The sequence below is a fragment of the Mchenga conophoros genome, linkage group LG3 (genome assembly GCF_057382185.1).
Source record: "Mchenga conophoros isolate Kocher_MC1m ecotype Shallow Benthic linkage group LG3, M_conophoros_male_GT1.1, whole genome shotgun sequence".
In the NCBI taxonomy this organism is placed as follows: domain Eukaryota; kingdom Metazoa; phylum Chordata; class Actinopteri; order Cichliformes; family Cichlidae; genus Mchenga; species Mchenga conophoros.
In genome coordinates, this window is record NC_140528.1 from 76850536 (window position 1) to 76862660 (window position 12125).

The window sequence follows — 12125 nt, forward strand, 5'->3', positions numbered from 1 at the left end:
GCAGCCAAAAACATTGCACATTTAACCAACATTCATTCCATTCAGTGTCTCCTCTTAAAACATCTCAGCGCTAATGCAATGTCGCTTCCTTTTCCACAACCAGACATGCACAGGTATTCTTACCTGCGCTCCTCAGAATTGCGTCAGGTGTGTCGGTGCTGCTGGGCTCACTCATTCAGATGCGCTGCACTTACTTGGCGTCTTTCAGGTTCCTTGATCTGATTTCTTTGATCCTGCTTGTGGCTGGCTTCTCCAGAATGCCGTTTTTTGTTGACTAAAGATGTAGCGACTTCCACAGTCGCTAGAGGCCGGGGATGGAGCCTGCCTATTTGCCTGACGCGCTGTCAACTTTACGCAATAATGCGAGAGGTGGAACTGTTTGCTTGTTTATTAAAGTGCTTTGAGAGTTTACAGAGTAATGTCATCGGCTCCTGATTCAGACTCTTAATGGGGACATTTCATTTTCCAGCAGGAAGCTTTTTGTTATAGCCTTTAGATCAGGGGTCGGCAACCTGCGGCTCCGGAGCCTCATGCGGCTCTTTAGTCCTTATAGTGCGGCTCTGCGTGGTTTGGGAAAATAAATTAGTAATTAGCTGAAGTGTATTTTATTTATGCCAGTTCTTTTTTTTTTTACTTGTAGTTCTAAATTGGAAGATTATTGTGATTTTGCAATATACAAATAAAATTATATTTTGTTATTTTTTCATCGCTCAAAATAAGCATCACACTCGCGGAAGCCGGTGTACCCGGCGAAACGCCGTGCATTTATCGAGCCTTTCAACCCCAGATAGGCCAATTATGGCTCTTTGGGTCTTAAAGGTTGTTGACCCCTGCTTTAGATGAACAGAGTTTTTTAATTAAATACATACTCTTTAATAAATGTTCTCTTTTATAAAAAGTAGGATAATTAAAAAAACTTTTATTATACCTCTATTAGAAAAAAAACTGTCTTGTTTTCTGTCGTCTGTTATGTAATATTAGGGATGTTTGTGACAATTAATTTCTTTATCGGCTGGACTAACCAATAGTCCACAACTAGGAAACACTGAAATTTTAAGTTAAGTTTGAAAACAGTTTAAAAAAAAACACCCCATTCCAAAACGTCTTGTGACAATCTCATTGGAGTGATGATGTCATAGAACGTCATAAGTCCTTTGATGTTTTTCCTTAAATAGGGGTGAGAAACAGCAAGATTTAGTTCGTTTCAGCAGCATCTGTGTTTGCAGCATACAAAACGTTCACCACAGAAACATTTGGAAAGCTCTTCAAAGTCATCGTATAGAAACTCCAACATGTTTCCAAGAAAAAAACAACCAATTCAAAAAGATTACGCCGCCTCTCCTTCCTGGAGTGGCCGGCCGATTTCCCCAAATGGCGTCTCATCCTCCCAAAGGGCATTAGAGGAGAGTAGGAAGGAAAACTACCTTCTCCAGAAAAAAATGCAACAAATTGAAGAAGAAAAACTTCAACTGGAGGACAAGTGTAGACGAATGGAAGCCCAAAATAAAGAGCTGGAAGAAAGACAACAGCGCCAGCCGGACATAAACATTATTAATGAGGGCTGGGGAATCAAGTTTGCTCAGGCCCGAGAGCAGATTGTGCACCTCAATAAAGAAAACAGGCAAAAGCGCGCAGAACTAAAAGAAATGACCAACCAGCTCCAAGACAAGAAAACGATGACTGATAAGATACAGCGGGATCTCCAACACATGGACCGAAAAAATTGGCTCCTCCAAAGACAGCTCCATGAAGCTGTGGAAGAAAAGAATAAATTCCTCCAACAGAAGGAAGAGCAGGACAAAAAGCAACAAGACATGCAGCACAAACTGAAGAGCATGCAGGAAAAATACCGCATGCTGAGAGAAAGCCTGGATGAAACACTGCGCCAAAATAAAGACCTTCTTCAACAGAAAGAGCAACAGCAGGAAAGACTGAAAGAAGGAAAACGCATCGTCCAGGACTTTCAGTCTAAAAATCTAAAACTGCAAGAGTTTTGTAATCAGCTGAAGGACAAAGCAACTAAAGTGGAAGAAGAAAGGGACAAACTGGAGAAACGGTGCTCACAGATGCAGAAAAGGATCGATCAGATAGCGAGAAACAACTCCGAGCTCGTTAAGGGGCGTTTGGTGGAATTCAATAACTTGAAGAGTGAACACACTCAAATGCAGTCACAAAAACAACAAGAAGACAAAATACATGAAGACAAAAATCAAGAAATCAAGAAAAGAAAGAAGCAGTTAAAAGACAAGCACAAAGAGGTCCAACAGAGAAATGCAGACATGCACAAGGACAAGCTGATACAGGAGGCAACATCCAAACAACTCAAAGACAAGCTTGAAGAACAACAAGCAGCATTGGAAGAGGTGGAACAAAGATGTGAGAAACTTGAAGAAAAAAAACGCAGAAACCATCGACGAGCTGAGAAATCTCATCCTGCAGAAAAAAGCGCTCGTGGAAAAGTGCATGAAAAAAAAGAAAAAATGGTTCCACTTGTTCCAGAGGAGAGACGCTACTGCTTCCTCACCTGATGTAGCCTCGTCTTGCTCCACCTCTGTTAACCCCCCCAACCAGTCCCGGCAGTTGACTGTCCCCTCCTGAGCCTGGTTCTGCCGGAGGTTTCTGCCCGTTTAAAGGCAGTTTTTCCTCCCCACTGTCGCCAAGTGCTTGCTCAGAGGGGATTGTTGGGGTTTTCTCTCCTAACTTCTTTCCTTATTTCTTCATTTTACCTTTTTTCTTCATTTACTTGTTTAACTTCTTTCATTATTACTTCATTTTACCTTGTTTCTTCATTTACTTGTTTAACTTCTTTCATTATTACTTCATTTTACCTTGTTTCTTCATTTACTTGTTTAACTTCTTTCATTATTACTTCATTTTACCTTGTTTCTTCATTTACTTGTTTAACTTCTTTCATTATTACTTCATTTTACCTTGTTTCTTCATTTACTTGTTTAACTTCTTTCATTATTTCTTCATTTTACCTTTTTTCTTCATTTACTTGTTTAACTTCTTTCATTATTACTTCATTTTACCTTGTTTCTTCATTTACTTGTTTAACTTCTTTCATTATTACTTCATTTTACCTTGTTTCTTCATTTACTTGTTTAACTTCTTTCATTATTACTTCATTTTACCTTGTTTCTTCATTTACTTGTTTAACTTCTTTCATTATTACTTCATTTTACCTTGTTTCTTCTTTTACTTGTTTAACTTCTTTCATTATTACTTCATTTTACCTTGTTTCTTCATTTACTTGTTCAACTTCTTTCATTATTACTTCATTTTACCTTGTTTCTTCTTTTACTTGTTTAACTGCTTTCATTATTACTTCATTTTACCTTGTTTCTTCATTTACTTGTTTAACTTCTTTCATTATTACTTCATTTTACCTTGTTTCTTCATTTACTTGTTCAACTTCTTTCATTATTACTTCATTTTACCTTGTTTCTTCTTTTACTTGTTTAACTTCTTTCATTATTACTTCATTTTACCTTGTTTCTTCTTTTACTTGTTTAACTTCTTTTATTATTACTTCATTTTACCTTGTTTCTTCATTTACTTGTTCAACTTCTTTCATTATTACTTCATTTTACCTTGTTTCTTCTTTTACTTGTTTAACTGCTTTCATTATTACTTCATTTTACCTTGTTTCTTCATTTACTTGTTTAACTTCTTTCATTATTACTTCATTTTACCTTTTTTCTTCATTTACTTGTTCAACTTCTTTCATTATTACTTCATTTTACCTTGTTTCTTCTTTTACTTGTTTAACTGCTTTCATTATTACTTCATTTTACCTTGTTTCTTCATTTACTTGTTTAACTTCTTTCATTATTACTTCATTTTACCTTGTTTCTTCATTTACTTGTTTAACTTCTTTCATTATTACTTCATTTTACCTTGTTTCTTCTTTTACTTGTTTAACTGCTTTCATTATTACTTCATTTTACCTTGTTTCTTCATTTACTTGTTCAACTTCTTTCATTATTACTTCATTTTACCTTGTTTCTTCTTTTACTTGTTTAACTGCTTTCATTATTACTTCATTTTACCTTGTTTCTTCATTTACTTGTTTAACTTCTTTCATTATTACTTCATTTTACCTTGTTTCTTCTTTTACTTGTTTAACTTCTTTCATTATTACTTCATTTTACCTTGTTTCTTCATTTACTTGTTTAACTGCTTTCATTATTACTTCATTTTACCTTGTTTCTTCATTTACTTGTTCAACTTCTTTCATTATTACTTCATTTTACCTTGTTTCTTCTTTTACTTGTTTAACTGCTTTCATTATTACTTCATTTTACCTTGTTTCTTCATTTACTTGTTTAACTTCTTTCATTATTACTTCATTTTACCTTGTTTCTTCATTTACTTGTTTAACTTCTTTCATTATTACTTCATTTTACCTTGTTTCTTCTTTTACTTCTTTAACTTCTTTCATTATTACTTCATTTTACCTTGTTTCTTCTTTTACTTGTTTAACTTCTTTCATTATTACTTCATTTTACCTTGTTTCTTCTTTTACTTGTTTAACTTCTTTCCTTACTTCTTCATTTTACCTTGTTTCTTCCTTTACTTGCTTGTTATTCTTATCTAAATAATAAACCAATTAAATTTATCCTTTGAGTATTTTTCATCTCATCTTTACAGAATCTTTCCAAAACATTTTCAAACGTTCAGATCTGTCTTTTATTTTCTTCTTGAAACCTCATAAATGGTGAACTAAAAACCCGGATTATGGTTTGAAACATAGTTTCAGCTGAAACTGGCATAACATGCTGTGTGTGTGTGTGTGTGTGTGTGTGTGTGTGTGTGTGTGTGGAGAGAGAGAGAGCTCACAAAACTAGGTGGTGTTCTTCATTGTAATAGGAAAGGTAACATGGGTCCCCACCGTTTCTCAAAGACTTGTTTCTGTAGTCTGAGTATGTAATTTGTTCCATCAGACAGACATGGATCCATAGATTATATCTGGTTTTAACCATCTGATAGTTATGCATTTTAGGGCTGCAGTGAGTCATATATTTAGCAGGTAACTTTTGGCTTTGCAGTCAATATGTTCTGCAATCCTTCCCAACACTGCTACTGTAGGACTTAGTGGAATATTTACCTTGGAAAATGTCTTTGAGAGCATCAAATATCTGCCTCCAGAATACACAGAGTTTAGGGCAGAGCCACAATATATGAGTGTGGTTGGCAGAGTGTGTCCCACAGTTCCTCCAGCATGAACTCAGATGTGTTGGACCCATCTTAGCAGTTATTTCTGGTGTTCTGTAGAATCTGGTACATTAACGCCCCCTTTATTTTGGGCAAGTGCAGGATTTTGAGTCTAATTCTAGGCCGCTGTTTAGCCTACATGAAGTTAGAAATTCTTCAATACAGCTTGGACTCTCCACCATTTGACCCTTAGAACTGAAGAAGCTTCTCGGATGAGAGGTGAAACGTCTTCAAGTAACTCAAAGAAGTCCAGACGCTTTTCTTAGCAAGCTCCTTAGACTACGATGACCTGGATGACTGAGAACCTTCACAGACTTCTCCACACTTTAAATGCGCTCTAATGATGGGAACGTGTGGTAACATTTAGTCTTAACTGAAATAACATATTGCATCTATAAATGGGATTAAAATGTTTACCAAAGACTAACGTTTTTCATTCAGAACAAACAGCATATTTCAGGTTAGGGCTGCACAACTAGTCTGTCCAATATTAACGTGACAGTTGTTTGTCACAATTATTCACAGATTGTTGTGGCAAAATGTGTTTTGATTGCACTGTCATGTCAGAATACTGCTTCCACCTTTACTTTGTGCTACACTCATGTTAATTAATCTTCATAAATTAATGTTTGCAAACACAAAATATAAAGTTTTCCACTCTGCTATTTGTACCTGCACAATAGATGTGAATAAAACTCAAACCTATACGAGCTCCTTCTCTGTTTCCCTGCAACATTTTGTATAGATCTAACTTTTTGCCACATAAATAACCTTCTGATGTGTTTACAGAAAATGTATTTGATAGTAGCTTATTTTGTAACTTTTAGTGGGCCTATGCAATGTTCCCTCTAAGCTGCGCACGTGCGCAATTGCGCACTGCTGGCACAGTCTCTGCGCACAGAAATTCTGCGTTGCGCACCAAAAAAATTCTAACCTGAATTGAAATTAAAATTAATACTTTAACAATTCTGTTTTGCAGTGTTAGTCAGTAAGTGACTGGCTGCTCCCATATGGGAACGATGCCACCTTATCCCATAGTGCGTGTATGCGCAGCCAATCAACGTTGTTGACAGGCTATGACAGCGTCCTTATGTGCCGACACCAGTGTTTTAGCTGGCAAAGCGGCGTGGCTGATGTGGAGTGAAGCCATGTTAATGACAACGTGTACAACCATTGGAGATGTGAGCAGGACAGACGGAACAATTGACGGAAAAATTGGGGACTTTATACCAGTTTTTAAATTGTGTTGATAGACCACGTAAAACCAGAGTTGTGATAAAAACATCTGCAATGTTTTGTTTTCTTTCTGAATACTATCGTTGTTTATATTTACTGCAGGAAGAAACGGTAAAAACGGCGTTTTATAAGGAAAACACTCGAAAGCGCTCTCCACCTGTGAGCAAAAACAAACCCCACCCCCCTCTGCCTTTCCTATTCGTCCAAAAAAGTACCATGTCGGCCAATCAAAGAATGATATGGCAACGTGGCGTCTAGTTGTTAAGAAACGGGGGGAAGTTTTAGGAGTGATGGCGGTGCTTTGAGATGTGAGAGATTTGCAACGTTTAGCGCAAATCTTGTGTAGTTAGTGTGTAGTGTAGTCAATAGTTTTGTTGTGTGTGTCAGAACAATGAGGCGACTGCTGAATGCTACAGGTGTTACAGGAGTGATGCATCTCCTGCTGTCAGGCCTGCAGGTATCAGACTGTTGTTCTCCTTTATCTCATAGTGGACAGAAATTATTTTTTGGAGGGGAACAAATAATTTGTGTGGCATCAGATTTGATGCAGAACAGCTGATTGTTCTGTAAATAGTTTGAAATGTTTATTTAAAAACGCCTTGGCTGCATTTAAAAAAATAGCTGCAAAAAACTTTGTTTGCCAAACTGAGTTACTTTTTTGAAGAAGTAACTATATAATTAATTGCTCAGCATTGGTCATTATTTACTATATTTTGTAGACAGAGAGTTACAGGACTCTCTCCCAGACCACAGACTCATGATACAAGTCAGAGCTGTATAAAAGAAAAAAGAAAGTTGTGTTTTCAAAATTGGAGTTCAAGTTATTTTTACTTCCAATAGTGTTAACATACTGCACAGGTCATGAACAAGATTTCTTTTACATTTTCATTGTAAATGGGCTAAAGCAGTTAATTAAAAGTAGTCTAACATAAATGTAAACGCTGTAATTTGATTATTTTAATAAACCATGTAACTTGGATGGATTCGATGCCGGCGTGACCACAGTGCACACGTCTGATGTCGCTCAGTGGTCCAAGGGATCGCTCAGGGAGTTTGTGTGTTCGCTCAGACACGTGAAAAATTAGAGGGAACATTGGGCCTCTGACATTCAGTACCCAGTTATTAAAATGTTAAGTGTAAATCATCCCCAGCCCACAATAGCAGCTGAATTTACTACGATTTCAGATCTTTTTACATGTCAATAAGAAACCACCGATGTGTAAAACAGGCTGACAACACAATGACGTAAACCACACTGCTGCAACTGTGCAGCTCTCAGGTTTGATCTATTGTTTCTCTCTGTTTTTATGACATTTTTCACTGTGGATTACAACAACATCAACATTAGAAAATGAAATACATTTATAGTAGGTGATCATTAATCACTATTATTGGCACTATTAAAGGGCTCCAAAAATCAAACTTTGCTTAGGGCACCACGGAGGGCCAACCCTTTTTACACTTCAACAATTGTACACAAAATACAATCATCCATCCTTCTATCTATTTATTTTCTTCCGCTTATATAATTCAGCATCACAGGGAAGCTGGATCCCAGTTGTTTTTCACAGAGGGCCAAGCAGTGGAGGGAGCTGCCAACCTCCCAGCAATACATGTAAAAGCTTTATTTTACACTGACTCTGGTCATCTTTATCTATCATAAAAATGTTCTTCATGATCTGAAACATGTAAGTGTGTCAAATATGCAAATAGCTAAGAAATCAGGATGGGCTAAATCGTTTCTTACTGCACTTCTGTTAGGCGACTGAATAAAAACACAAAGTCAGCAGTCTGGCTATGAATGTCTTTAATGTTTCCCAGATCAGAATCACAGCATACAGTGTATAATAACTTCTAAAGTAAACAGAAATATCATCACCTCATTTATTTATATAATTTTACTTTACTTTTTTTAATAATCATCTTTTTTTTATTCCATTATTTAACATTTTTCTTCATCTCAAGTCTCGAGTTTCTGAGTTCAACAAAGAAAGTAGAAACAAGACAACAGGTGCAGATTTGCAATGGACACCAAGCTGAGGGTTTCTCTGTGGGTGTCACTGTCTCTGTGCACGTTTGACACTGTGGACGTGACACAGGATCATCCAATCATGAAGTTTTGCTTTGCTGACAGTTTCTAAGTGTTGGAATAAAATAAATCCAGCAGTTATACCACAGAAAGGACAAAGTGTGGCTCTAACAGCTGTTGAACACACACAGACTGTGATGTTCTCCACACGTCACCCATCGCTCTGCACTTTTCCAGCATCCAACTGTTTTTCTGCTACATAACATCACTGCAGGAGAAAAACAACGGACAGACAGACAGCACAGTGTGACACGAGCAGGTCAGACCACCTGTGTGATCTCATGAGTCTGTGAGGATATGAGGCATCTTATGGTATCAAAGCCCTGGAGTCTGTCAAACATGGCTACATGTAAACACTGCTACATGTTAGGTGAGCTAACATTTAACTGACTGCACTTTTTTCTGTCTCAGTTTAGGTCATTTATGTCCTTACTGCGAATCACTGAAAGGCAAAGCTGGCTTTTATCGCTCTGATGTTACGCACATCATGCAGCACAGATTCATCTCTGATCACAAGACTCATTTTTCAAAATAAAAGCGAGCTAAGGCTTGAAAAGAGGACGACGATTTTATGACAATCGCAGAGAAAAGAGCAACGAAAGGATTTAAAACTTGATGAAAATGTTTTTTCTCACTGGAAACTAGCAAATCCTAATAAACAGCATGACTGGCCCTCTGCTGTGAGGGGGCTTCAGTGGAGATGACTTCTGCTACAGCGACCTTCCTGCTACAGGATGGTCACATGATAACGATCAACGTTATGACAAAAATAAAATAAATGTTGAAAAAACAAAGACAAAACTGATCGGTGGTAAGGATGAACTCATTTGAAACCTCAAGCTAACGGCCATTTTTTTCTTCTCATTACAAACTGCACCTGTTGTCTTTTGTCATCACAAAATAAGCATATCATTCATTCACTCCAAAAAACCCAAAAAAACAAAACATAAAATAAACAAGAAACTTAATATTTACAAATATTTTGTCTGTTTTTTTTCTTACACTTAAAAATGTACAGTTCTGATCTTCCAGATGTTTCGTCTCCATCCGTCTCCCAGTTTGGTATTTTCTTCTCTGTCCAGTGACCTCAGAGTGAGCGCTGAATGTGCCACAATGGCGCCCTCTAGTGTTAGCTTATAAAACAGACAAGGAGAAAGAACAGAGCCGAATGAAAGGACTCGTTTGTGTTCTCTCCTCTGCTGTAGCTGTGTGGTGCTGAGGTTAACTACACAACCCCTCGCCGCCTCCTTATACACAGGAGTGAGTACAAAAGGGTTCGTACGGACGCATCAGCCGGCCGTCCTTCTGCTCGACACTGTTAGCTGAAAGATGATCGGATCATCCTCTGTCCTGTATTTAAGGCTGAGAGTCTTTGTCCAGTCTCTTTTCCACAGCTACTGTCCACAGCACTGATCCACCTGCAGCACAGCCCCAGTCAGTTGTTTTATGATTTACATTGTGCACGTTTCCCTTCCAGTGAGCTTACAAAACCTCTGACAGGAGAAGTCAGGCATGTGTTTCCCCCACCTCCCCTTTTAGGCAGTAATAAAATAGAAAACAAACAATCAAACAGGCTAAAGCTAGAGCACAAGCAAAGACAGCACCGGTGACTAAGTTCTCCCATACTGGACGTACGCTACCACGTGGGCTCAAACAGCAGCACATCAGCTCAGTTTACATACTGTTGACATCTTCATCAGAGGATCAGCAGGGAGCGCTGCTGAGCTGCAGTCGTCTCCACCAGAGTGACGGAGCAGGAATCACAAACAGCACAAACCCACCGTGTTGTTTCCACCCTGTTCAGGAGATCTGAGCCCCCATCCCTTTTTGTCATGTTGCAGCTCTGCACTGCAGGCCCTGAACGCCTCCCGGTTACCCTCAGTGTGCTTAGAGTTTAATTTACAACCGACGAGCTCACAGATCATCTGCAGGCAGGTGAACGAACCCTTAATGTGAGGATAATAGCAGAGCTGACCTGAGGTCAGAAATGGTCAGGAACGGTGTCGACACAGTGAAGTCAGGTGTTTGGGAATTTGTCTGATTATCAGATTGGGGGGGTCGGTGTTAAATAACAAAGGTGGTGTAGGATGGAGAGAGGAGGAGGGAGGGAGCAGTGATGATATGGAGGAAGGTGATTGGTTAAGCAGCAGGAAGGAGCTCATGCTGGAGTCTGAGTTTTTACTGTTGGCCTTTTTCTGCTTTTTGTTTATTGTTGTCTGACGCGGGCCCGCCTACGCTTGAGTGATGCAGATGTGATATCACACTCACACAGCGACTGCCACTCCCACACACACACACACACACACACACACACACACACACACACACACACACACACACACACACACACACACACGACATAAGGGGGTCAGACAGGAGCAGCATCAGTCTCTGCTCTGTTTTGTTAATAACGTAGAAAAATAATTTTGTACAATCAAGCTACATCGACGGACGCTTTACCTCACGTACCCTAAAATGAAAAAGTAGTGACAGTAAGATGAAGGCTGCACATGACACCATGACTGAGTTCACAGCTGTTGCTTTGATTCTAACGTTTAAGACTTTTGGCATCGACTCCGTTTTAATAAATGAGTGCTGGGAGGCGTCGTTTGACTTCAGGAGCTCCTGCGATGCTCTTACTCTGCGGGAGAAAACCAAAAACCAAAAGTAGCAAACATGGAGCGATATGACTCGTTTAGTCTTGGGAAACGTGCATCGACAGGTACAGTGTCCTTTTCCCCGCGTCTTTAAAAATAATTCATGCATAGATCCCCCACTGAGAAAACCCTTTTATATACTTTCTCCTTTGTACACATTTTATATAGAACTATATATAATATCATTTCTCTATATCTATATTTTCAGAAAAATTCTTTCCACACAATAAAAAACAACAATTAAACAAATGCTTCAAACAAAACAACAAAAAAAGAGAAGATGAAAGAAAGAAAAACACGACTGAGGCCAGTTTGGCACTTTGTCACGAGAACATGACAGAACTCTGTTAGTTGACGGTAAATAGCGATACTTTATTTTTCTTTCGTTTTTCTTCTCCCTCGATGAGAAATGAAACACAGCAGTACTTACTTGGCACCTAAAAATGCTGGTAGAATGAAAGATATGAGTGTTTTTATAGTTATATGTTTAGTGTACGCCTCCCCCCTCCAAACTGCTCAGCAGATCGGGAATTTTTAGAGAAGAGCAGGAGGGAGGCGTGTCAAATGAGAGGAAGAGAGCAGTAGTAAAACAGGGATGTAGAAAAGAGAAGCATAATGTGCACATAACACACAGGAGATGGAAAAAGAGATGACGCCAACGTAAAAAAGAGAAAACAGCGAGGAGCGAGAGAGCATTCGTCCCTTTGACAAATGTTGGAGGTCTTGAGCCTGGAAACAGCAGACCGTCTTTGAAAACAGTATCTTTGAAAGATCTGAGTCACCCACCCCACCCCCACCCCAAACTGCTCATCTGCTGCTGTACACTTCAGTTGCACCTCCACATGCCACCAGTGGAGGGAGCTGCCAAGTTTCACAGCACATGACGCAGCAGGTGTAGTTGCTTTTGGAGAAAGAAGAGAATAAGA

The 12125-nt window shown here is 38.7% G+C and overlaps 1 pseudogene; it reads left to right on the plus strand.

Moving 5' to 3' along the window:
- Positions 1-1146: 1146 nt before the first annotated feature.
- Positions 1147-2791, plus strand: LOC146580553 (uncharacterized; annotated as a pseudogene).
- Positions 2792-12125: the final 9334 nt, after the last annotated feature.